This window comes from Dipodomys spectabilis, unplaced genomic scaffold (assembly GCF_019054845.1).
Source record: "Dipodomys spectabilis isolate Male_0828 unplaced genomic scaffold, ASM1905484v1 ptg000342l, whole genome shotgun sequence".
Classification (NCBI taxonomy): Eukaryota; Metazoa; Chordata; class Mammalia; order Rodentia; family Heteromyidae; genus Dipodomys; species Dipodomys spectabilis.
In genome coordinates, this window is record NW_024871019.1 from 1,148,063 (window position 1) to 1,174,660 (window position 26,598).

Sequence of the window (26,598 nt, forward strand, 5' to 3'; positions counted from 1 at the left end):
ACAGTAGATATAATCTCATGATCGTTAATTTTATGTCATCTTAACTGAGCTCAGGATACCCAGATTTCTGGGTCTGTTTCTGGATGAGATTGGCATTGAAGTGTTGAACTTAACAAAGCAGATTGTTCTCCTCAATGTGGGTAGGACATAATCCAATCTATTGAAATCCTTCCTGAGTAGGATGGAAAAGGTGGTAGAAAGAAGAATTCGCCTTTTTGCTTTCTGCTTGACCGGGACCTTCTACCCTCAGACTAGGATTTATATGGTCAGCAACTCTGATCTGCAGGCACTCAGCTTTGGATTATAATTAATCCCTGGCTTTCCTGGGATGTGGAGAGATGGCAGGACTGCTTAGGTTCCATAGTGGTTTAAGTCAATCTCCTAATCAGTCTCTTCATATGTCTGTGTCTGTGTACCTGTGTGTGTAATATGTGTATACATACACATATACATATCCACACTACATGCACATGCACAGAGACACACACAGGTCCAAGGGTGCTGCACATTCCCACCAAGACAAGAACCTGTTCCCATTCAGTCGGGCTATAAGCCATGATTTGAGAATTGTGCTTGGGTGTGATGTGAGCAGGCTTCCTGCGGGAGGGAGCACTTGTCACTGAGCTGTTTGCTGAATGGAGAAGAAGACGAAACATCCCACCCTACAGAGCTGCTTGTGATGCTAAGGCATGAGGCCAAGGCACAGGGAAAAGCTGGCCAAGGCCTTGCTGTCACTGGGTACTCAACCTGTGTATTGGGTGCTTACTGTGTAGACTCTTCAGCCACACAGTGACCTCAGTTACTTTCATTCAGCCCTGTCTGTTCATTTCAGATCCTTCAGCTGAGCTTTGGCTTGTATCCCCTCACTCCAACTGCGTAGCTTCTTTGCCTCTTCCTCCAGGTTGCGCTGTACATAAGTGTTCGCCATCACCTCCACCCATCTGTTGCCCCCATTGAGCAGTAAGATTTCTCATAAAGTCCATTGTCCTTCATGGGCCAAATCTGGATTTTGTGAGTGAATGAACAGCACAACCAGTCTCCTTCTGTGATGCTGGGCTGCTGAACTCCCTTCCTTAGGCTTCAGCTTATTCATCTATGAAATCTGGCATTGACCATGGCCTCCTAGTGTGAGGTGGGGGTGGAGCTCCCAGCCAGAGCTTCCTAATTGCTCGGGGCTTCCTGTCTGCACAGGCTGCACCTAGCACAATCTACCTCCCCTTCCTGAACTAGATTGGCCGCAAGCAGCTTCTCCCTGCTGACCTCTTTGTGGCCTCTCCACGTCTTATCAAAGTGGATTTAATGTGCCTTCAGACTGCCTTCTTCTCTAGTCTGTGAGCTACTCGAAGGGTCACAGAGGCCAATTAAATAACTCATTAATATTGTTCTTTCTTTTTATCAAAGGAATCATCATATTCTAGATACATGTTAACGACCATGCATAGTTTATTTCCTTAACTATTTACAACAGACCCATAAGCTATTATATACATGTTTTATAGATGAACCATATTATATTAGAACTGTTTTACTGATGAGGAGACTGAGGCTCAGAGACATCAAGGTTCTTCAGTGAAGGTCACACAGTAGGCATGTAGCAGGGCCAGGAATGGAGCGCAGACTTGTCTAAACTAAAGCCAGAGATGATCTTTTCACCATCTTGCCTCTTAGCAAAAGATCTAGCATGGAGTAGAAGCCTACTAAATTGCTGATAAATATATAAATGAACCATTATTAGTAGAAATGTGGAAAATGGAAGCCACATACATTGTCCTACCTGCTCAAAGAGATAATTCACACAGTCAGCTAGCATCCCTTAAAAAAAAATTGCTGATTTCTGCTGTATGCACTGGTTCCTCCAATGCTCACTGTGAGATCAATTGGATTTTGCTGGTAGGAATGTTCGAAAAGCAAGATGTCATAACACATCCATTCATATGTCTAACAGCTATTAGTAGTAGGTGTCAGAGGTGGCAGTCTTTTCCCCCAAGTCCTTCGCACTTGTTTCCAGGCCCTGTCATGAGATTCTGTTTTCCTCCAACACTCACAGCAGCTGCGGCATTTCTGAGTAAGTTCCATTCTCAGAGTCAGTAGAGACAATATCTCAAGGACTGAGGCTGGCCAACTAAATGCCAAACTGGCCTAAAACACTTGGTTGACAATAAAATCCAATTTTGTCCAAATGTTTCTTAATTATCACCAAGTCTGTGACAACTTAATCACTGAAAGTAATATCCTGAGAGCAACTCAAGAGAGGAGCCACCAGAAGGATCAAATCCTGCCCACAGGAAGCTGTGAGTACTCTGAAGTATCTCCTGATGCCTGGTCTACCTGTCAGCCCAAATACCTTTCTCTGGGACCATCCACCTGGCAGAGGGGGGCAGGGTGCCCAGTACTGTGGGCAGGTTTACTCACACCGGCTCTGGTCTGCTTACCCTTGTCTTCCTTCTCAGATCTGAGTTCTCAGTCTGTAATACAACTTTCTTTTCTACCTAGCAGGAAAGTTATGAGGAACAAATGGGGAAATGATGTGATTTAGAATCTTTGCTGAGATTATAGAAATTTAAAAAACAATCCTCTCATGATAGAGATGGCAGAGGCAGAAATCCTACAGAATAAAGTCAGTAGTTTTGATTTTATTATTTAGTATCCAACTAATATTTATGAAGGCACAGTTATGGATTTAATGAAAAATATCTATGTGGAGAACAAATGAAAAGACAAGTATGTCCAAGATAATTTTCAGGATTATTGAAAAAGGGAGGTATGCATGTGTGTGGCCAGGGGATAACATGGAGACATCTATGTCTTTCTCTCAATTATGCTCCAAAGCTAGGACTGTTCTAAAAATAAATCCTTTATAATCTAAAAGACCTATCTGCATAATAAAGAATGGACAAAGGTTTGGTAGTATCATTAACGTACCGGAAAAATTCACGTCTAAGAATGTAATGAGCATCCTAATTAAAGTGAGAAGGACTTTGAATTAAGTAATCCACACACACATAACATATACACACACAGCTATAACAAGTTGCAAACATTTGAACAGATGCTCAACCTTGCCATCATCAAAGAAATGCACATGGAAAGGACCATGGGTATATCCACAATGTCTGCTGTGGGCAGAAGTGGGAAGGGATGATGAGACTCTAAATTAGTTCAACTTTCTAGAGGGCAACTTATCAATAACTATCAACATTTAAATCTATGTATTCTATCTCTATGAACTTCCCAACAGGATAGGTGTTTGTTGTTGTTCTTCTTGTTGTTGCTGCTGCTGCTAATAGAATGAACACGGTGACTGTGAGATACTCTTCTGGAAAAAATATGTAACAACAAAAAAGGATGGAGAAGAGTAAAGCTATCCAGATTCCAAGACAGTGAACAAAGTTGTAGGTATAAGACAAGACGGCCCAGATAACAAGGAGAATTTCTAACTATACCAGGCACAGTGGCTACACTGTAGATCAGAGTAAGATGTGGGAAGAGGACTACTTGACAGCTAAGTGTTAGGCAGGTGGTAGAACTCCTTAGACAGGAAAAACATCCCACACAAATCAATCAAGATCTTTATATCACTTTTTTTTAAAGCCCAAATAAAACTTCAGAGAGAGACCAAAGATTTTCATGTAAATAACAGCAATATATAAATATCGAACAAAAATATAGGTAAATATTTCTATAAACCTGGATAAGAAAGGCAGGTGCATTTCTGTAAAGGAAAAAATAAAATCTATGATAAACAAGGTTGAAAGATAAATTTTAAAACTTGGGAAATAAATCATGTGAAGTATGATCAAGGATTAAGGCCCCACACAATAAAAAAAACTGATTTCAAGAACATAAGGAAAATGCAATATTTCAATAAAAAATGTGGAGGTAATGTTCTGCTACCCCAGGTCTAAGTACTGTGTTAGACTCATGGGAGCTGGGTCATCAGAGGTGCGTAAATGACTGCAAATTTAACTCATTCTAAAGCAGGCTCAAATATGCTCCATAAAGATAGGCACTCTAAGGCAATTCAAGAATCCATCATTTAAAAAAAATGCAAAGAGATAATGAAGATCTCTTCTGATAGCTATAAGCAAAATTAGAGCACTAAAGGGATTTTTGATCCTTATTTCTCCATCTTCCTACAATGACTGTTTTAAAAGCTTTAAAATAAAAGCTTTTAAAAGCTCTAAAAATAGCTGTTCAGCATCTAGCAGACTGTCCAAGGAGGCTTCTGAGACTATTTTGCACGCCTCACCAGCCCTGTGTTCTAACCTGATCACACAATTTCACCTGACTCGATGTGGAAATCTGTCATCAATTCACATTTATGAGGATCTTGATAAAATATTATGTGTTGGGGTGTTGAAACCTCATCTGATATTTAAGAAACATGTCTATGAGACTTCTGGCAGGGTTGTATTTTTAGTTGGCAGCAGTGTGGTTTCAGAAGGGCAGCAATGCTCAGCTCTGTGCCCTCAACCAATATTAATTCTTTCATTTGACAAATATGAATTCTCTTAGAACACGGCAGCCACTGACTGCTAAAGAAGGGGGGGCAGGAAGGTTTGTTCAAGTGTCTGGTGTTGACTCAGAGGGCAAAGAGGGGCCAAGGACTGGTCTGAAGTAGGATGGCAGCACTAAAGCTGTATGCTCTAGAGCAGGGCTGTGCTATGGAATTAGGTTGTGACTGTAGGTATGCTGTTCCTTCAGCTTCAGTTTCTTTCCAGTTGCTTACAAAGATGGTGGCCTAGGTACTTTGAAAGACTGATTTCTAAAAATACATCTGAATGAAGGCAGACCAACAACAACAAACCTATGAAACCAGGTTCTGAAGCGTCTGACCTTAGGGTCATGGCAGCTGTACTAGGGTTGCATACGTCTGTGTGGGATCCTGGGGAAGCCCATGGATCAGCCAGGGGAGACCCCAGAGAGTTTCAGCTCAATGAGAAGAGAGCAACAGCAGGGCTGGGGTGGAAGAAAGTAACACAAGGATTCCGGGAGCGGAAGTCTGGGGGTGGGGCTGAGAAGAGGGTCCAGGAGGTGAGCATGAAGGCTGGAAGTCAAGCTGATTCTGGCTCTGTGAAGGGAGCCTGAGGCTGTAGGACTGGCTGGATTTCCCCCTTGTAGAGATTAATTCATAGGTGTCCAAGCCTGGTTCAGCCATTTTCATGGATATCCTTTAGATGTTAATAGGATCTTGTGCAGCAAAGTGATAGCATCCTAAGTCAGAGATAATTAGCCAGTGGTGGTGGTGGGGAGCCAGGATGCTAACGCGGCTCAATGAGAAGAAAGGAGTTGAAACCATCAACTGTTATTTCCTCAAGCCAATATCAAAACCTCAGAAAATGCACACCTGGGAGTTTGAACTCTGTAAATCCTAGGGGAATCTAAGAGTCTCCATCAGATGGGCTTGTTCATCAGCCAGCACTGCCAGACTCTGGAACGGCCTGGAACTGTTGTTCAGGGATTGTAATGGGACCTCATGTCTACTAGGTGTCTGGAAAGATCCCGGGATGTTGGCACAATCCCCTGTTGCTCCCTACTGCTGACGGTCCTTAGCAGAGAACAACGTCCCAGAAGATAGCTGGCTGTTCCCTTTTTCCTCTCCGTTTTCCTTTCCTTTTTCTTACCCCACTCCTCTTTTTCTGCCAGTCCTGAGGCTTGAACTCTGGGCCTGGGTGCTGTCCCTGAACTCCTTCTGCTCAGGGACAGAACTCTACCACTTGGGCCACAACGCTAATTCTGGCTTTTTGATGGCTAATTGGAAATAAAAGTCTCAAGGACTTTTTTGGCTAGGCTGGCTTTGAACCGTGTTCCGCAGATTGCTGCCTCTTCTCCTGGGTAGCTAGGATTACTTGGCTCTGGACAACCATTTTTGTTTGTGTAACTTGAAAGTAAGGAATAATGGAAATACGAGAAACTCCATGTTTCAAGATCTCATTGTGACCTGCGTAGATGCAATAATGCCATCACTATGGCCTGGGTAACAGGTCTTTCCCCTCACTCTCTAAAGCTTGTGTCTTTTTTATCTCTGCTCATTCCTACCAGTCACTGATTTGCTTTCTGTCTTCAGGGATGAGTTTGTATTTTCTGCACTTTTACACACACACACACACACACACACACACACACACACGTATAAATGGAATCATACATGTCTTTGATGATACTTTAAGTCTAGCAGCTTTCACTCAGAAAAATGACTTAGAGATTCCTCCATGTTGTTGTCTGTGTGTGGATAATTCATTGCTTTGCATTGTGGAATGACATTTAATTACTGAGGACTTGAAAGCTGTTCGAGTGTCCTTTAACCAATCATACAATACCTCCCTCCCTCATCAGGAAGCCAGCAAGACCTTACTGTTTTTAATTCTTGGAAACTTTGCTCAGTCTTCGGTTGTGCTTCTCGGTGGGCAGGTGAGACTGTTCCCTGTCGACTTAGTTCCCCATTCCTGCCTGTCATGGCACTTCCCAGGGCCTCTCTCGCTTCTGCTCCCTGGCTACTGCTGCTATATGTCCTGAAACAGCACCTCTCACCTCACACTCTTACAAAAGCTGCAAGGCCCTCTCTGCATCTTTCAGGTCCCCATCCAATCCTCTAGCACCATCCAGAGCTCCTTTCCCAGCATCAATGTCCCCTGTGAACAGTCTCCTCTTCCCTTCAGCAAACGATCGCTTACATAGGAGTGGTCTGTTGCCCCAGCTGCAGCCAATCCTCAAAACTCCCATTTCTCTGATACTCCAGGGGTTGCCTGGAGGGACCACCTGCACCCAGGCAGGCCAGACTGAAATGTGAGGTCCAAACACCCCTGGAGCAGCAGGGATGAAGCCCATCAACATTGATGGCCTCTTTTACCCCACTTCCCTCTTCAAAGTCAGCCTCCATGTGCTTTGTGCACATGGTATGCAGCAGTCATCTTCGGCTAAAGAGCTAATATGTGTTAGTATGTAATAAACTGAGGAGTCATGTCATATGCACCTGCTAGTTACATGTGGCCAGGGTGTGAAATACTGCACAGCGAAGAATACAAGCCTAACTGGAAGGATGTTCTATTGGACAGTTCTGTTCACAGCTCAGATGAACCAGGGAAACCAAGTCCCGGGTGTCCACAGTGCTGATCAACTCCTGAGCGCACCTTTGCCTAGGCTGGTCTGCCTTCTCTTACATTCTTCTCAGTCTCCCAGTCCTGTCCCCCAGAATAAACCTCAGGTGGAATCTCAGTCTCAGGCTGGCTTTCTGGGGAAATGGAGATGACAGGTTCCTGACTCTGGTCCCAGCAATATGCATTCCCAGTCTCCAGTGGCAGAACGAGTAAGTTGTTGATGCCCGCAGGCTGTGGCCAGTTCAGCAAACCCACGCTGTCTTTACACAGTCTTTAATTATGAAATGCAACTTGAGATTACATAAAAGAAAGCTGTTACTTCAGCCAGGGGTCGGCACCATGGGACAACTTTGTGTGACTGTTTCTCACCTCTGAAAACAGTCATCTGAGGTAGGGAACAACCAAGTACAGCCCTGACTTGACAATGTCATCTGCCCTGTCTCCTGACATTTGTGAATGATGTCATTTTCTTAGGGAAAAAAAATTCTTACATTTTTTAAGGACTCCATTAAAATCTTATTTGTAGAATGTTTCTGAAATTTGCTGAATTTACCTGAAGGACTAGTTAAGGATGATGATGTCTTGACATCTTTCCAATTCAGTTCAACTTGACAAATAACTATGGAAGATCTACCACAATACTTTGGGGAGCCCAGAAATAAATTAGAAACTCAGTTTAGTCTTCCATTAAAAACATGTCTAACAGCATTTAGCTTTAAGAGATATGCATATATGTATATGCATGGATGTATGAATCTACCGACCTACTTACCTGTGTCCATGCATTACTGAGCATCTTTGGAATAAAGGCTTATTTGAGTATTTCATTCCTTCCTCCTTCAAAAAATGCTGCTCTCATGGATGACAATCTTATTTGATCAATAATTGTACACATTAGCTACTCAAGGTGAAAATTTCCCAGCTTCCAACTTTTAATTAGCCTGTGTCTCCTTTTACAACTGGCGCTTATAACAAGAATCAGAGCAAAGTAACTTCACGAAGAAAGGCAAGTCAGGCAGAAAATGCCAATATCCATTTCCTAAACACGTCATAACTTAAATGCCACCCACCCAATTCCTGGCCCTAAGCTTTGCAGGGAACATTATCAATTAATGGGAGAGGTTAAAAGGAAGAAATGAGTGCATTAAATAAATTGGAAAAACAAATTCCAACCAAGGCTTGATATTTCAGACTGAAAAGGAAAAGCTCCTGCTGGGAGTTATGTGGTCTTTGCACAGAACTGAACCACTGGCAGCCCATGTGAGCTGCAGTTTGAGGAGGCTTGGAAAGATGTTTTGGAAAGATGTTTATACCTAAGGACCAGAAGGGGAGGTGGTTCAGGATCCAAAGTCACTATCAGGGTGACACAATGCTCATCTCCAGACCCCTCTCGAAGCCCATATTCCTATGCAAAAATGAGCATTTATCAGAAAGATTACAAATAAGAATGTAGTAAAGCCATTTGTACCAGTCACCATAGCCAAGGCATGGAAACAGCCTAGTTGCCCCTCAGTAGATGAATGGATCAAGAAAATACACTGTATGTACACACACACACACACACACACACACACACACACACACACACACACACACACGAGATTTTTAACTCGTCTTTAAGGAAAAAATGTTACATCATTTGCAAAGAAATGCATGGACATGGAAGAAATTATGTTATGTGAAATAAGTCCAGCTTCCTGAGTAACTAGGATTATAGGAATAAGCCACCAGCATCTGGCAGTCATGCCATTCTTTATACTGAGCCTGAATCCTACCTCAAATCCTTCTCAATAGAATATCCTACCAACCAATTAGAATTGGCTTTGGGATAAAAGCTGTCATCCCAGCCCTCATTTCACAGGGGCTCACACAGACCCCAGATACAACAGGTCCCTTGCATAATTTCTCCAAGATCCTTTACAGAGGTCCTACCTCTCCCACCCTCCAGTACCCTGACACCTCCCCTCCCTGGGGCACTGCAGGGAAAATCTATGCAGAGCCACCACCTAGGAAGAAACTTCAGTCCTGCAACTCAAACAACTGAGGATTTCAAGTCTCTACCACACTCTCAGAATCTGTCTGAGGGATGGGGGTGGGAGATTTACCCACCATGCACAGCAGAACCTCCTTAGCATTCTCTTTATCTTGCTCAGTTCCTCATGGCATAGAAGTGGCTTCTCAATTGCTTTTCTCACTCTTGAAATGCTTAAAATTTTTTCTCTCCCAACTGGCCCTCCTATCCCACTACCTCTGCTTCTTTCCCTCCCCCGACTGCCCTGTACCTTCTGGATATCTCCTCTCTTCCACTAGTAATTTTATGTCATTTTCATGCAAATCAGCCTAGCTAAACTTGCTTCCCCTCAGTTTTCCCATTTCCTTATTACCATGATTCTGAACACACACACACAAAAAGATCTAGGACTCAAAATGACAAAGTCAGCATCCTGTTTATGGCACTGTGGAAAGGGAGAGAACATGGACATTTCAGTGGTAATATTTCACTCTTTCCTTTATCTTTATGTAAGATTCAAGGACTTAGGATGTAACCTGCTTTGAACATTTCTCCTGACTTGCCTAACGTATCCCATTATTTAAGAGAGCATATGAGTATTTCAGTTGAACTGCTTTAAGTGAGTCTGGACCCAGAGCTGGGTCTCTAGGCATAGAAGGGCCCGTGGATCAAATGGAGGACAGAGGAGAGAAAGCCAGGGACTGCATATGACTACCAGGTGACGGTAGTCACCTGCTGTATTCCTACAAGGTCATGATCACTTCTGGGACAGAACAAGAGGGCCAGTCCCTGAAGGCAGCATGAGGAGATGAATCATGGTCTTAGACCGTTCCTTTGCTGACCCCGCAGTAACTTTACCACACACAGAAAGGTGTCAGACATGTGTCAGGAACAGGGGGACATGTGAAGCAGTCCTCTGACCTGGAGGAGCCCACATGCATGCCAGTTAAGCAAGTATCACCCGTTTCCCCAATTCCTCCAGCTGAAATTGAGCAGAGACACAGTGGATGATTTCCGTGATCTCTTCAGAGGTTCTAGAATACAACCATCGACTCATACACATCACCAAGAGTTTTCTCCTTCTCTATGTGGTTGCTGGGCTGCTGTTTCTCAATGAACCAAGGCCTTTGATGGCTTGGGCTTATGAGGTCTGAGAGGGCCAGTCCTCAAGCCCTGTCACTATGTGGTTTGCAAGCTGATGGTTCTAAACTGGATCGGTATAAAGCAAAGGTCCCATCCTTTGGAAGCCTGGATAATATGAGAGCCCCAGTTGCTCACAGGCATATTACAGTGAGGTGTGAAGCATCCTCAGCCTCTGGCCCCTGCCTGTCTTTCTCTTCTGTCTGTCTTTCAGTACTTCTTGCTCTTCTCACTGAGCCAACTCTAGGTCTCAAGCATTAACCTGACCACTATCCAGGATGCAAAGCTCTGGCACTGGTGTGCTGAGGCCTTGGCAATGTGGGGAGAGATCTTTCAGCCTCACTGATTTCCCTGACTAGGGATTCCTTCAGTAAATGTTTGAACAGAGGGGTGCAGAATTACTGCAGAGGATGAGTTCTGAGTTTAAAACCATGACAGGGATGAACTTCAAAAATCTGATGGAAGAAAGCCAGACACACAGGTACTTACTTAAATGAGTGTATGTATCCAGAGTCCTAAAAAAGGTAGCAAATTATATTTTAAAACAACCTTGCTATTCCTGCAGGATTAGTGCACTTATTGTCTCCAACCACTACCACCAACAAAACCTGTGGCAAAGAAGTTCCTGTGAATACACACAGCAAAGTGTGCTTGAGTTCTCTCCACTCCTGGCACTTGCTTGGCCCCAAGGACATAAATGAAGAGGCACACAGTTTATGGTCTGGTGGGGACACAGCCATAAACACTGAACCATGAAAGGAGATAGGCTGATGGAGGTTGGGAGCCGTAGCTGGCCATGTCCTGAAGGATGACAGCCACTGGCCTGGGAAATAAGAGAGAAAGGGCTTCACGGGCAAAGGAGCAGAACGAGGAAAGGGGTGTGGGAGGCAGAAATTCACTCTTGACTCTGGTGTGCCAGGGAGACAAGCAAGGGCTGTTGGAAAGACAGGCAGAAGAGGAGGCAGAGGCTGAGGACGCTGCACACCTCAGCGTAATATGCCTGGGAGCAGCTGGGGCTGCCCAATGGTCTACACTGATCCAATTTAGACTCATCAGCTGGAATACCAGGTAATGACAGGGCTTGGGGACTGGCTGTCTGTGATCTCACCGCTCCTGCTCGGGCTGCAGACAGGTCAGTGGAGAGGCAGCAGCTGTGTCATGGGGCCCACCCTGGTGTCAACTGTCTAGTCTTTACAGTGAATTCCTCTGAGGCCCTCGCTGCCTGGTTACAATGCAGGTTAATCCTCCCTCAGTACGCACAGCTGTCATGGGCTAACCAAGAATTATGACTTGTCTACATGGATTGTTTATTTCCTCTTTCAATAAAGCCTCCCGAAACGTGCGTACTCCTTCATTTCCATTTCTATTAATTGCAGTGTCTTTGAGGTGAATAATAAGGCGGCAAGATCAATAGTCATGATGCAGCTACCCAGTGCCAACAATGTCTCCCCCTTAACATCTGTCCACTTTATTTAGTGGCAAGGGATATTATTACTGTTTTTTTAAAAGTACACCTGTGTGGGGGGGAACAAACCTACAATAATAATTAAAAAAATGAATCGGTGTTATAATTCAATTATGTAGCATACAATGCAGTGAGGTTCTTGTAATTACAACAGAATCAAACAGAACATTCTTCAGCCTTAACCTTGTTATTTTTCAAGGTGAGCTATTAGTCTCTACATTCCAGGGTGGCATTCCAGAGCCGATCTCGGGAGCAGTCATCTCTCTGGAGAGCCACTCTGCGGGGGGACTCCGTCTGGGACAGGATGCAACTGGAGACTACAGAGGTAAACAGGTAATGAGAGGCAGCTTTGGAAAGCTAGGAGCCTGGGCTTCAAGGCTGAATGTACCTCCCAACCGAAACCAAGCCCTTGGCAGTCCTGCAGTTTTGTCATCACCCTTGCCTTGCATGTGTACGAAACACCAGAGGAACCTCAGACCTTCCTAACCGACATCATCATGTCTTCTTGGCCCACATCCAAGTTTGCACCCACCCATCTATTCCTGTATCTGTTGACTGTCTCTTTCCTGCAGGGCCTGCATCTACCCTGCTTCTCTGTCCGGGGAGCTTTCTCTAGTGCCTTAATAGCTTGTGAGAGGCTGGAACCCATGTGAGTTCTTTATGGTCTAAACACATTGATTATATGGTTACACCACATCTTTTTTTTTTTTTTTTGGTTGGTCGTGGGGCTTGAACTTTGGGCCTGGGCGCTGTCCCTCAGCTCTTCAGCTCAAGGCGAGCACTCTACCACTTGAGCCACAGAGCCACTTCCATGGTGATACTACATTTTGTATCAGAAAGAAATGCAGTCTAGCAACAGCAGCTGACTTACCCAAGGTTGCCCAGTCATGGAAGAGTTGGGATTTGGACCTAGGTTCTACTTGTCTGCAAACTGCTAACGTGTCATTCCCTACCCCCACCCCCACCATCCCTGCCACACACACAGCCTTTTAGATTCTAGGTAGGAGAAATAGAAGCTGGGAAGGCTAGTCTTTATATGTGGCTTTAGTTTTTCCTGCTGCATCTGGCTCACCCCTGCTGGTTCCAGGAGAGAAAGATGCTACCATTTGTGTTGGGAAACATTTGCATTGGGAAACAGTGAATGGTAAGTGCTCTTAGCCCTGCTGTTATTGCCACTAATGAGCGAGAATAAGCGAGAGGCTTAGAGGACTGAGAGCTGCCTTCTCTTTGTGCCTGTACTCCAGAAGCTGTGTTCACTGACTTATGTAAACACGGTTTTTGCCTTGGCCAAGAACCTAAACCCATTTTGGTTTCTGCACTGTATGAGCACACTTAGCTAGCTTTGAATTCCATGACTTCTCTTTCTTTTTAAAAGGACTCAGCCCCCCCACCCCACATCCCCCAATACCCCCATGTGTTGCTAAGCTAGTAGACTTTTAACTATTGTCTGAATGTTTGTGGCCCTGTGGAGTTCCTACAGGGGTGTTTAATCACTGGGGGGGAGGGTGTCTTTGATAGATTTTACCTGCAGATCTCAGGTTCTAGAGCTATGAGAAATACTGTTTATAAAGTTACTCAGTCTATCTGGGCACTGATAACTCACCCTTGTAATCCTAGCTACTCAGGAGTCTGAGAGCTGAGGATAGTGGTTCAAAGCTGACCTGGGCAGAAAAGTCCTTGTGAGACTCTTATCTCCAACGAACCACAAAAACCAGAAGTGGTGCTGTGGCTCAAGTGGTAGAGCACTAGCTTTGAGCACAAAGAGGCTCAGGCCCAGGCCCTGAGATCAAACCCCACAACTGACAAAAAGAAAATTACCCAGTCTAATACATTTTGTTACCGCAACCTAAACAGATGAAGACATCTTTCTATGATATAAGTAATTATCCTGGAAGGGAGGTAGGTACCCAGGAGCTCATCAAATAACCTGACCACTCGGCTCTCTTTTCTGCTTGGTACTCAGGCTTCCGCCCTTCTCATGAGCCCAGGATCTTGGTGAGCAATGGTGACCTCTAAGAGCTGCAGGGACAAATGATCAGAGAATGCACGGGTATTCTGAATCGATTGGGGGGCAATGATGCACCGAGCCATCAACCGTTTGGTGAGCCGGTACGAAGTGATTATGCTGCTCCCCGGGAAGGAAGTCAGCCAGAGATGCTGCAAAGAATTATCTGATGGGAGCATGTTGGGGAGTGATTCCTCTTAGATTATTACTTTGTCGTGAGACTATGTAATGGTGCCAAGTTATCTCCCTTCTGGGAAGAGAGGTCAAAAGTAGACACCTTCCAGGGTCTGCTGGAGAGGAGTGTTGACTAGAAAAGAGCTATAAGACATTCCAGAGTGAGGGTGGGGAAGGCAGGCCACTCTGAGGCCATGGGACCCAGGGAGCCTGGCCTGGGGTGGGGGCGGGGCAAGGAGCATGTGGGTAAGAGCTTTGATCTGCTATGGACTCTTGTGAACCCCTGGGCCTGAGTATCCATGTCCTCACCTGAGTCCAGAGCTCAAGGTGAGTGAACAAATCAATGAAGGAGCGGCTCTCAGCCGCTACAGTGTTGCCTTCCAGGAAATGGTAATCATTAAATTCCTCTCTGACTAGGTCATTGGCGCAGGACTAGCATCTTCTTTCTAATTCCCTGCATGATCATAAATGAAAATGCATTTGGTTACAATCACCTTATGATTGTCTTTTGAGTTTAAATATATACCTGTTTATATAGACAGACCCAGCAAACATTTGCTCATGTGTGCATGCATGTATACATGTATGTCTGTATGTCTACCCTCCCTCTTGCCTTCTGTTTCTACCACGTCAGACATCAACAAATTCTCATCCAAACTCTGAACTCTATGCAACTGTGACCACCATCTTACAAATGAAGAAACAGGGTCTTGGAGAGGTCAAGTAACTTTGCTAAGATCACACAGCTAGTACATGATGGAATTGGGAACTGAGCCCAGAGCTAAGTGCCCTCTCTTGGTTTTTCTTCAAACTCTGGGACCACATGCAGTGTATGGGGGTATGTCTTGTACAATCCCGATTTCTCATGGTAGTGGGGTGATCCTCCACTAGCTTCAGAATCGGGGCTATGCACACACTGTTGAACTTGGCAATAGTAAATACTTTTCTTTCCAGAAGGAGATCCTATTTCATTTTCTCCAATTCTGCCAATGCACCAAAAAGCTTGAGCCAATCTGCCCACATCAGTGTTGACCATCAGATTTCTGTTAATTAATACCAAGTTTAATCTTCTTTGATTACAAACATTGATTGTTGCTGATCTTTCGGCCATCCCTGCCAGCGGGTGTGTATCTGAGTTCCAAAACACCCAGGCAACATCGTGCCAGGAGAAAGGTGAAATGAAACATTAAGCTGGGTTTATGGTCAATTTAATTAATGCAAATGTTCAGCTCGGTTCATTTGGCCCAATAATGCTCTCCAATAAAGCTATTGGGGACAAATACTTCTTGAGTATTTATTTTCTATGTCCTCTTTAAAAAATATATCCTTTCCGCAGACACTTAGAAAGATACAGCCCAAAGGGCACAATTAGGTTCTAAGTTGGATCCATAAAAAAAACCTACCTAAAACCTTGCCTAAACCCTGAAAAAAAATGGGGCATCTCAGTAAATGAGTAAGCCGGTGAACTGGCAGGCTGATGGTGGAAGAGAGACGAATGTGTGTGGGAGTATGAGGATACGCTCTGTCTCTGTCTCAGAAAGAGATAACCAGAAGCAAGTTCAAAGAGGTGCTATGTTTACTCACATGGGTTTATCCGTGAACAGATTTACTAAATATTTCCCCAATCAATTAATCAATGGACAAATCAATCCCTGGGTTGGATTCAGAGTCATCCAGGAGATGAGATCCACTTTTCCTAATTGTCACAGTAACAGCTCTGTTGGCTGAGCCCCATGGCTGTGGGTTGCATGTACACAGAAGAGATAGCATGCTTTGACAGGCCCAAGTGTCAGTTACGTGGAGGCATGGATGGGACTGCCTGCCCATCAGATTTACCACAGCACCCTCAACACTGCAAAAGCATGCACCTCTCCATGTTCAAACTTCAGAACGTTCCAGATTCCTCAGAGGAAAAGACTGTATTCTGACTATCCTCAGTACACAGCTCGCATTTTGGAACAGTAAGCGGATGGAGGGTAAAATGACCCCTGCACATATGCGTCCTGTGTTCCTGTCTCTGTGCACTCCTGCACTGGCCCTCAGCTGGAGGGGCCCTCTCTTCTCCCCAGCGCCTCCTGCTGGCTCTCAGTTGTCTGTGCACTTAGGAGGTCATGTGCTCTGGACAGTGAGCCAGCTGAGGTCACGCCATGAGCCTTCTCCCCACTGTGCCCAGCTGGCATTGAATGACATTTCCTTCCCGTGTCTTTCTCCCTCTGACTTATTCTGCAGTTTTATATAGTCTATCTGTAAATGACAAATGATAGGTTGTGTGAAAGGTTGAAATGGCTGCCAATTTGGGTATGACTTCCTTTTAGATTCAACTAGGGTCCAGGAACAAAAGTATCTTTGAGAAGTGCAATCTCTCTCTCTCTCTCTCTCTCTCTCTCTGTCCTTTCTTCCTTTTCTTCCCTCTGTCCCGCCCTTCCTCCCTCCCTTCCCCTCCTTCCCCCTCCCTTCCTTGACACCTTTTCCCTCACAGCCCATCCTTCCTGCCTACTGGCTTTTAAGCCATCCCACAATTCTTACACCACAAAAGCTACACACAGGCGGGGAGTTGAGGCATCAAAAAGATGGTGAAGCCTTTCTGCCAACCAAACTGAAAATTGCTGAGGGTTTTTTTTTTTTTTTTAACATTATGCTTTCAAAGGTTTGTCTGTTTCCTGGCCTGGGGCACAGTGAAACCCCTGGACTTACATCTAAGGAGCTGATGTAGAGGTTTTGGAAACCTGCCCCAGGTATAATCCCTTATGGAAGAGGATGTATGCATCTTCCTTCAGCTGCTTCCAGTGATTGTGACTGCCCAAATCTCTCTCGGCTTTGTTACGTTTCTCTCCCTCACCTTCACTGATCCTTCAGTACCTACAGACTTTCATCTTGCCCTGAAATCCACAAATAGGTAACAGGCCTGGGACAGATGTGTTTTTACCTTCCTCCGACCACTTCCCAGAGACTCTATAGAGAGTAGTGATGGAATCTATCAGTTCTGATCAGGGGAGGGAGAAGTGCCTCACATTGGCACAATAGCCTCTGTTTGCCTAATTTCTGGGCTTCTAGCGCTGAGTGTCTTTCTGCTGTGTAACATTTTTGCTGACTTACACACTTGCCTCCTCAGGAGCCTTGGTGGGAGAAGGAAGAATGATGACAAACGAGTCCTTACCTAAGAAAACTCTGAGCACTCATGGTTTTATTAATTTTTTTCCAGGTAAAACTTTAACTTAGTTCATAGTGGTAGCTGGAGAGCCACTTCTACAAGTCAGCACCGTGAACAGTGTATTTAAATGGCCCTTAATCGCACTGGGTGGGGAGGGGAAGGGAGAAACGTCTGAGAGAGAGGATCACTTCCTTGACAAATGCTTGTTGTTCAGCAGATCGGCTTCACTGGGGCTTCTAAAGGGCCTCCCACAGATGTGGCTTAGAACTGTGATCCCAGGGAGCCAAGACAGTACTGTGTCTCTGAGCCTGCTCTCCTCTCAGGAGAGTTTAGTGCCTTTCTCCTGGCATGCCCATCAAAGCCTCCAGAGACAGCCTCGGGGCGGCTCCTCTGAGCTCCCTCAATGCCATCCTACGTGGTCAGTCCACAGCGTTCATTTCCACGTTAGACTCTCAGGCCTGAAGGAGTGTGGGGTGTGAGGGTGGCGACCTGGGTGTATGCAGCTCTGCAGTGTGGGCTCGAGTGAATGCGGGCCTATCATCTACTCTCAGTGACTTCCTCCCAATAATGACAAGAGTCACAGTTCCTCCTCACGGGTCATCCTAACCCCCACATATCCCTTACTTCCAACCAAGTTCTAATTCCTACAGACCTTCCCACTACTGTCTCTACAATATGTCTCAGCAGTCAACTCTCTGTAATCTTCACTTCCCTGAATGGCTCCTTCCTCTTCTTTTTCTGACTGAGCTGGGCTGTTTCCTGTGGTCTCCTCATTGGAAGCCTTTTATTGATTCATCAAGTAAAGATTCATTTATTTATTTTCACTGGGTATGTCGGGATACTCCAAACCATTTGCTCTAAAATCTCTGGCTCATCTCCAGCTTCTCCAACTGGACTTTACAATTCACTATCCTCCTTGTGGCTGCCATCTACAGGAAGTTTTTCTCACTCCAACTGCAGAGTTCAGTTTCTGACTTACTGCTTCCCTGGACACACATCTATCTTCCTGTCCCTATTCTTGGTGATGCCAGCATCCTGGCTGCTTCCTCAAGTGTTTCTGTGCCTAGACCTTCTCCTCATCCAGCTGCAGTCATACCTAAGGCACTGTCATCCTTGAGAATCACCCTGCATTCACGATACAGCTATCAGCAGTTTTATTTCTCCTTATCAGCTCTTACTCTTCTGCTTTGCTTTCCCATCAACCTATGGGCCTATGGACCCTAGAAAGGTCCAATCGAATCTTGCTGTTTTTTTAAAATTCTGCATCAATATTTCTTCACATCTACCCTTAACCATTTAAGTTCATTTTCAACACCTGATTCCCTTACACTTCTTCTTGTTTATCTCTCTGTACTAGGCCACCCATCCATCTGCAGACAAACCCTTCTCTTCCTCATGTCTGCCCTTGACTGGCTGGGTGTGCCTGGGGAAGCTCCGAAGCCATGCTGGCAGCTGCTCTGTGATGTGGATGGATGTGGTTTTTTATTATTCTCAAAGGCAGCCATTTACCTGCACTCTACTAGTCAGCCCTCTTGCTTGCACAGCTTATGTTCTTTCCTGCTGGACCGTTTCCAGTAAGCAAGCAAAAATGCAATGATAACTGATAGTTCAAGCTCTAAAGGACATATTAGTAGCTAAGATAAGCTACAATAACATATGGTGGCTAAGATAAAACTTATAAATGATTTGGGATCAATAGGATGTCTAGACATCAAATTTTTGAAGTTCCACTTACTGAAAATCGTGTGTTCCCATGGCAATTACGGACTCTGCCATGTCGCTATGACATGACATGCATTTCATGGTTTTAATCAGTGGAAGGTACATATTGGGAACAACTGTTAAAAATAAAGACAATTATACAGAAACCCCTTTTAAAGTACTCCTGGTAATCAGAGACTTTTATAGTCTCCAGCAAGTGTCAGAATGATGGAAGTTGCCAACATATTGTTAAAACCCAAAGAGGTCCTGCACTTCTTAGAAAATGGTTCTAATATTAAGAAGAAAGTCTTCACAAAAGACATTACAGGATGAACAAAGGGGAAGTAATGGAATTTAACTGCAAGTAGAAAATTCATCCTCACTTCAGTTTTGTGTGGAATACTTATCAGAGGAGAGACATAAATGGGAAGTGACAGACCCTCCCACCGGAACCATAACTTCTCATTCTTATCAGAATGCACCTGCAACTTCTCCAAGGATTTGGCTAAAGAGAGTTTGCAGGAGAGAAAGGAAAAGACAAATGAATTGGAAATGACCTCATCCATTATCTATGGCCACATGGAGAAAATAATGCCTTCCAAAACCAGGCCATGGATTAGCTGTCAAATAAAAACCCTCTGTATAAATATTTGACCTAAGCACAAAGTATTCAAGTAATTTCAGCTAAATATGTCTATGAGAAGGTCAATACCCATCTGGAATTAACAAATTGGTAGACGGGAGTTTCCACAAAGGGCCTCTTCGCTTCATCTTAAGGTCTGTTTAAATAACTGCCAAAGAGATCTTTGCACACTAAAGCCAAGAGGAAAGAATGTGCTAGGAGATATTAGAAATGTTATTAAGCACCAGGAAGCATACTCAATCATCAATTAAAAAATAAAAAAACAAATGAGATAATGTTGCCATCAAAAGAGAAATGGAAATGTTTTATATGTATATACACACATACATATAAAAATATATAATATATATACACATATGCATATAAAATATTGAGTACTAGAAGGATTTTATGAAGGGAGGATAAATGAACATTATTTCTTTTTAATCTTTTGTTTTGGTAGTATTGGGATTTGAACTCAGAGCCTCAGGGTTGCTAGGCTGGCCTTCTTACTACTGAGCCATTACGAGTGGAAACGTAAAATGAAAAATCTAAAAAGAGTATATTAGAAGAGCCTTTAAAAGGCTTATAGTCTTTGACGCAGCTATCTGTTTACTGTGACTTAATTTTTTTTTTTTTGGATCCGGTCGTGGGGCCTGAACTTTGGGCCTGGGCGCTGTCCCTCAGCTCTTCAGCTCAAGGCTAGTGCTCTACCACTTGAGCCACAGTGCCACTTCCGGCTTTTTTCTTTTTGCTTATGTGGTGCTGAGGAATCGAACCCAGGGCCTCATGCATGCAAGGCAAGCGCTCTACCACTGAGCCACCTTCCCAGCCCCCTGTGACTTAATTTTTTAAAAAGACTCTAAATTGGAGATTTGCATATGAACCCCAAACTGTTCACTGTAACCAAAGTGATAGTTATACCATTTTTAACATTCTGATTATCTTTGATTGACAAGAATTGCATACAGTGATAGGATATATTGAAGTATGAGTACAAGGTAGCACAATTAGATCAAGCTAATAAATATATCCAACACCTTACTAATCTTTCATTGAGATATCTGAAATTGACTTGCTCAGTTATCTGAAATTGACTTGCTCAGTTATTCTAAGACATACAATACATGACCAGGCAATAGAACTGGAAGCTCACTTGTGTTGTCACAGTACCTTTGTGTTGACACAGTACCTTCGATCAACAGTTTCTTATTTCTGTCTTCTCACTCTATTCCCCTAGACTATGATAAGGATTTTGTTATTCTCTATTTCTATGAGATCATCTTGACTAGATTTCACACAGAAGGGAAGTCATTTCATCCTAACCTGGATTATATCATTTAGCATAATGTCACAAATGATATGCTTTCCCCACTCCCAAACACTGGACAATATTCTACGGTGTATATATGTACCTCACATCTTCTTTACTTACTCATCTATTGAGACACACTTAGGCTGTTCCTCTGCCTGGATTGGCGTAAACAATGCCACAACCAAGTAAAAAGTCTGTCTGTTGAGAACCCTAAGATGCAAGTAAATGGAAAGATGGAGTCCAAGTCCATGGATTTAGAACAATCCATGTGGCACAAAGTAATCTGTGTATTCCATGAAATCTCTATTCGAATTGCAGTGTCAAGCTGGGCATGGTGGTGCATGTCTAATCCTAGCACTCTGAAAGCTGAGGCAGCAAGATCATCAGTTGGAGGACAGTTTGGGCTGCATAAGGAGATTCTGTCTCAAAAGAACAACAAAATTCCAATACTACTACTACTACAGAAATTGGAAAACACCATCATAGATACTGAATAGGCAAAAAAATCCCAAACAACAGACCAAAACTGGAGGCAATGTGTGATTTCAGAACATATCATAAAACAATTGCAATCAAAACAAACATAGTTATTAGCCTAAGAACAACCAATGAACAAGATGGGAAACTCAGAAATATGATTTTTTGACAAAGTTGGCAAATATGAACAAGGAAGCAAGGGCAATCTCTTCAATAATGTTGGGGAAACTGGATATTTATATGCAGAAAAGTGAAACTAAGCTATTATACCATACAAAAATCAACACAAAATGGATTAAAGATCTGAATGTAAGTCTTGAAATGGAAAAATCGCTAGAAGAAAACTGAGGGAAAAATTGCCACACAATTTTGATCTAAGCAGTTTTTTTTGTTTTTTTTTGGTAGAGGAGGAAGGAGGAAGAATATAACCCCAGGGTTCTACTAAACTAAACTGCTTCTACATAGCAAAGGAAAACTTACCTAATAAACTGATAACACAAGCCATAGAACAGCAGAAAATATTTGCAAACCATACACCTGATAAAGGGTGAGCATCCAGAACAAGAAACTGCTAGATAACAAGAGAAAAAAAAATCAATTTAAAAAGTGAGCAAAGGACAGGAATAGACATTTCTAAAAAGAAGACATGTAGGCTCTCAAGGAAGTATTCAGAACTACCAGTCATTAGAGAAATTAAAATTAAGCAATTCTGTATCATCCCAAAAGGAAAATATAAGTGTTGAGAGGACATGAGAGAAGGGACTCGCATGCATACTGGTGGGATTGTTGATTGGCATAGTCGTTTTGGAAAAGAGTATGACATTACCTCAAAGAAATTAAAAAAAAATACAACTGCCATATTATCCAGAAAAATCTGCTTCTGGAACCATCCAAAGGAAATGAAAAAAAAATACATCACAGGGAAAGCTGCACCACCACACTCACGGGAGCTCTTTTAATATCTATGTTGTTATCAGTAAAGGTTTGGAAATAACCTACAAAGCCCAGCAGCTAGAGAACTGTTAATTAAATTATGACATATCTGTATGTCAGAACAGTTTGCAGTCATTTTTTTTTGGTCGGTCGTGGGGCTTGAACTCTGGGCCTGGGCGCTGTCCCTCAGCTCTTCAGCTCAAGGCGAGCGCTCTACCATTTGAACTACAGCGCCACTTCCGGTTTTCTGGTGGTTTATTGGAGATAGGAGTCTCACGGTCTCTCCTGCCCGGGCTGGCTTTGAACCACGATCCTCAGATCTCAGCCTCCTTAGTAGCTAGGATTGGGCGTGAGCCACCAGCGCACGGCTCAGTTTGCAATCATTTAAAAATACATTTCCAAGACATCTTTTTTTTTGGGGGGGGGGGGGTCCAGTCATGGGGCCTGAACTCTGGACCTGGGCGCTGTCCCTCAGCTCTTCAGCTCAAGGCTAGTGCTCTACCACTTGAGCCATAGCGCCACTTCCAGCTTTTTTTTTTTTTTTTCTGCTTATGTGGTGCTGAGGAATGGAATCCAGGGCCTCATGCATGCAAGGCAAGTGCTCTACCACTGAGCCACCTTTCCAGCCCCAGGACATCTTAATGGTATGAGAATTGTTTCATATCATATGAAAATTTTGTGCATAAAATGTGATCTCTTAACAGATATACATACATGTGCATGCACGCACACAGACACACACACAACTGGGAATGTAGAATACTAACAGGACTTACCATTCTGTTGCAGTCAGACCCCAGTGATATTAATGTGTTTTTTTCTATATATAAGCACAAATGAATACTCCTCATGCTTTCTACTAAGTCTTTTCCTCATTTCTCTAAGCAGTGTTTAACTTCCCAAAACAAGAGCTCCCTCTGTACAGAGGCACATTGTGTTACTGTTGATTTCTCATTGATGATAGGACCATGATTTTCCATTTTTCTCTTAAACACTTTTCCTTTTTAAATCATTTTAATCTCTTAAGTGATCTCTGGGGACTTTTCCATAAACAGGATGTCCTGGGGGACCTCGATGAAGCACACATTTAATTATTGCAAGGCTTTTCATTAGCATAAAGCATATTCGATCCTTATCCCCTTCTCCAACTGTTCCAGTGAACACTGAACATAGTTTTGTGAAAAAAAATATTTTTAAAACGTTGGTGAAGTGCCTACTCTATGCCTTCGTGTCCCACATCTGCTGCTCTCAAAAGTTTCTTGTGCATTAAGCTTGCTTCCCCAGCGAGTTCTGGGAATGTAGAGTCAATGTTCAACCCAGAAGAGAGTAAATGTGTGTTGAGTGTGTGTTTGCTTGGAAGCCAAGCGCATGTGCATGTGTGTACACACATGCACACACAGGCGCACACATGCACCCATGCGTGCACCATATATACAAATCAATGCATTATTAAGTCACAAAATTACCCCAATGAGATTTTTAGTTAACAATGTTTATCTGGTTGTCTTCATGCATGCTGGATTGGATCAAACAGAAGCCTCAACCAGAAATGCTCAACCTGGGGACAGCCTAGCTCACAAGAGAAGAGCCCAGGAGCCTTGAGAACCAACAACTCACTTCTTCCTGGAATCTGTCTAGTGTCTGTTCTGTGATCTGATGGCCAGATACCACAGAATGCAGGTACCAGGGCTGGGAAGGTGGCTCAGTGGTAGAGCGCTTGCCTTGCATGCCTGAGGCCGTAGGTTCGATTCCTCAACACCACATAAGCAAAAAGAAAAAAGCCGGAAGTAGTGCTGTGGCTCAAGTGGTAGAGCGCTAGCCTTGAGCTGAAGAGCTGAGGGACAGCGCCCAGGCCCAGAGTTCAGGCCCTACAACTGGACCACCCCCCCCCCCAAAAAAAGAACACAGGTACCAAACAGCAATGAGTGCCAGGGGTTGAGGTGGAAAATGGCCAGCGTTGAAGTCTAGTCTGTGCCAGGCACAGTGACAGCGTGCTCTTACTTTATCTCATTAACTCTGCACAACCCCCTGAAGCTGATTGAACCACAGCCATTTAACAGACCCCAGAGAGGTGAAGTATACTGGAATAGTGTGTGACCAATACAATCTCTCTTTTCCTCTGGGAATTATTTGGTCATAAATTTTTTTAAGCCCACAGCATTCTCTGAGGTTGCCTTTTGGAGCAGTTTGTACCTCAGAGTCTACGTTCATCCTGTCCATTTGGACAGGAGAGGCTCTAGTGCCCAGGAAAGAGGACAGGTGGAGAGCCTGGTTGAGGGCTGTGTGGACACTGTGTATTTGCTTGTTCTAGCTGGGATTAACTCTAGCCTGGAAATAGCTTTGTTATTTCACACTGATTCTCAAATCAGAAAATGAGGGAAAGGAAAAAGGAGTACTTAAGAGTGTGATTTGTGCTCAGAGAAATCAATTTGCCAGATGCAGGATTTAAGGATCTGGCAACTCCACAATGTGCCAAGAATGGAACCAATCATTTGGCTTCTCAGAGATCTGCCGGAGTTTAAGAAATAGCAACTAGAATCCTGGCAGCTGTCATTTTCCAAGGATCAACAGAGAGGCAATCAACTAGTTCTAGACATTTCCATGCCTAGCTTTTCTCATGGTCCCTGTCATGCCCTGTCCATGCAGAAGAAATGAGAAATCCTATGGTTACATACCTTTACTCCAAGGCAAGTTCAAAAGGAAGCACAACCTAGCTCCCTGTGCCCTGTAAAAAGTTACCTCACTGACCCCCGCAAAAAGGCATTGTACCCCATCACAAAGAAGCGAAGGTGAGTTAGGGACTCAAGAAACGTCACTCAGCGAATGGATCCCAAATCAGTCACAGGAGCAAAATGACAACAATGAAGGCTCTAGCCCTTTGCTGGATCCCTGTCCCCAGAGCTTTGGATGGATAAAGATGGAGCTCTTCCAGGGCACCTTTCTGCTTGTTTTCACCCTGTCATGCAGCTGCAGGAAAGGGTAGAACTCTGGCAGGCCAGGGCATTCCTACGCGCACTCTTCCTGCCTGCCCTGTGCCTGTTTTGTAGTTTTAAGTGATTGATAAAAGAGCAATTACATAAATCTGATTATGTACCATCATAAACAAACGTAGCTGCTGCCAGCACTAATTAGGAGTTATCAGATTATGCTCATGGCACGTGCACTGAGCACAGATTTAAGGGGATCCAACAACAGGATTTTGCAGACGTGGTGGCAGTTGCTGTACCCTTTGGCCACAGAACCACAGGCAGTGCGCAGCCAGGGATCCTGGGCTGACCTTGACTAGTCTCATATGACTCCTGTTCCTGTCTGCGGCGTCTGTCTTCTGCACTTTTACCCTCGACCTCAGCCACAAGTGGGGCTCCCACTGTCTCAGGCCTGGTATACCTGGTCTGTACGGGAGGCCACATGGACCCCGGTGACAAAACTAGCTATGTATTCACAGCCTTCTCAGGAAGACGCGCACCCACCGACCGACGGTGAGGTAGGTTGGTGGGAAGGAAGGGGGGATGTCTGTGAGTTGCTGTTAACACACTGGCTGGGTCTCTTGTGTTTCACACAGAGACAGACACACAACTGCAGCGATCACAGGCTTTGATAAAAATGGGTTGCATCAAGACTAAAGAGCTGATAGCCTTTGGTCAGCTGCTCTGGGCATCCCTTCAAGTCTCGGAGCTGCTGCTCTCTTTAAAGAACAAAAATCGACCCAGCAAGATGTATCTGTGTGCCACACTGAACTGAAGTTACAGCTCAGGGAGCTCCTCTCATACAGGTGAAGTTTTCTCTCCATTATTCCTCCCTCCCTCTCCTTTCCTCCTCTTCTCTCTCCTTCCCTCCCATCCTGTCTTCCATAATGCCTTGCAATTAGGGTAGGCATTAAAAGACTGTGGTTTTGGTTCTCAAGCATTCATAGGGGGGACCACACATTCATGACCACTTGCTTATGATCATAGGCTCAGCCCAAATCTGCCCATAGAGGACCAGGTGGTGTAGGGGGCAGGCTTTTGTCAGAATCTAGCTGCTTAAGAAATCCCTTGTGGTTCTATATTGTCATTTTGGATTCATTCAAAGAGGGTCTCTGTCTCTGTCTCTCTCTCTCTCTCACACACACACACACACATACACACACACACACACACACACACACACATACACAAGCAATATTCTTTCCTATCCTTCTGCTGCCCCCACCACCCCTACCAAAAGCAAGCTCTGATATAAAGTCTGCCCAAAACTACATTTTGTATTAATGAAGACTATATTATTAAAATGGATTTTAATCTTACTGCTTTCCTCTGAAGTTTGGCAAAAGAATGATTAATTAAAGAGAATGTTTTTCTTTCTTTCCCTTTCCTCCCTCCCAAATGGGTTTTCACACCCATTTGGCCTCATTATCCCTGGCCAATGGCCCAGAGGTTTGTGGTTGAGTCAGCTCCACTCCTCCCGGGTAGAGGGAATGTCTGTCTGCTCCTCCAGACCCACATCCGTGTCGGGGCCGAGGGTCCGA

At 44.1% G+C, this 26,598-nt stretch overlaps 1 protein-coding gene across 1 annotated transcript in view; it reads right to left on the bottom strand.

Moving 5' to 3' along the window:
- Clstn2 (calsyntenin 2) overlaps positions 1 to 26,598 on the bottom strand; it is a 378,995-nt gene that overhangs the window by 117,898 nt on the left and 234,499 nt on the right. The gene's annotated exons all lie outside the window — the stretch shown is intronic.